Raw genomic sequence first — 621 nt, 5'->3', positions numbered from 1 at the left:
ATCGGGTCGGTCGAGGCAAGATAATTTGCCTAAACGAATAAACAAATGTTTTGCCACATTTTTTTACTGTTCAGGTGAAACAGATGAATTAATTTCAATTAATTCAATCTAATTAAAACTATCGACAATTAATGGCAATAAATTGTCATGAATTTATTTAATTGAAATTGATAACAATTAATAACAATAATGGTTATTAATTCATTTAGTAGAAACTGTTGATAATTAATGACAATAAATGACCGTTAATTGATCTAATTGAAACTGCCAACAATTAATGACAATAAATGACCATTATTCAGTCATTTATTATGGCCAAAGGTTGAGCCCCTATATAAGGAACTCAGATACTCAGATCTTGAGCAGAAGATATAGGGTGAGAGGAAGAGCAGAAAGTGAACTTCTGTCCACCCATGTGTTAGGATATATACTAAAAGCCTAGCTTTTGGTATAAACATTTATCTAGAAATAAGAATCACATTGGTCAAATGTCTACATTTATGATAAATGTAGTTGTTTAATTAATTTATATTATAGATAACATGGTGTGTGATGTCACACACAGAGGATCATGTTATCAGTACCTTATAAATTATAAACAGTAGCTCACAGCCAAGATGG

This window comes from Zingiber officinale, chromosome 11A (assembly GCF_018446385.1).
Source record: "Zingiber officinale cultivar Zhangliang chromosome 11A, Zo_v1.1, whole genome shotgun sequence".
NCBI classification, from domain to species: domain Eukaryota; kingdom Viridiplantae; phylum Streptophyta; class Magnoliopsida; order Zingiberales; family Zingiberaceae; genus Zingiber; species Zingiber officinale.
Note: the sequence above shows the minus strand (reverse complement) of the source record.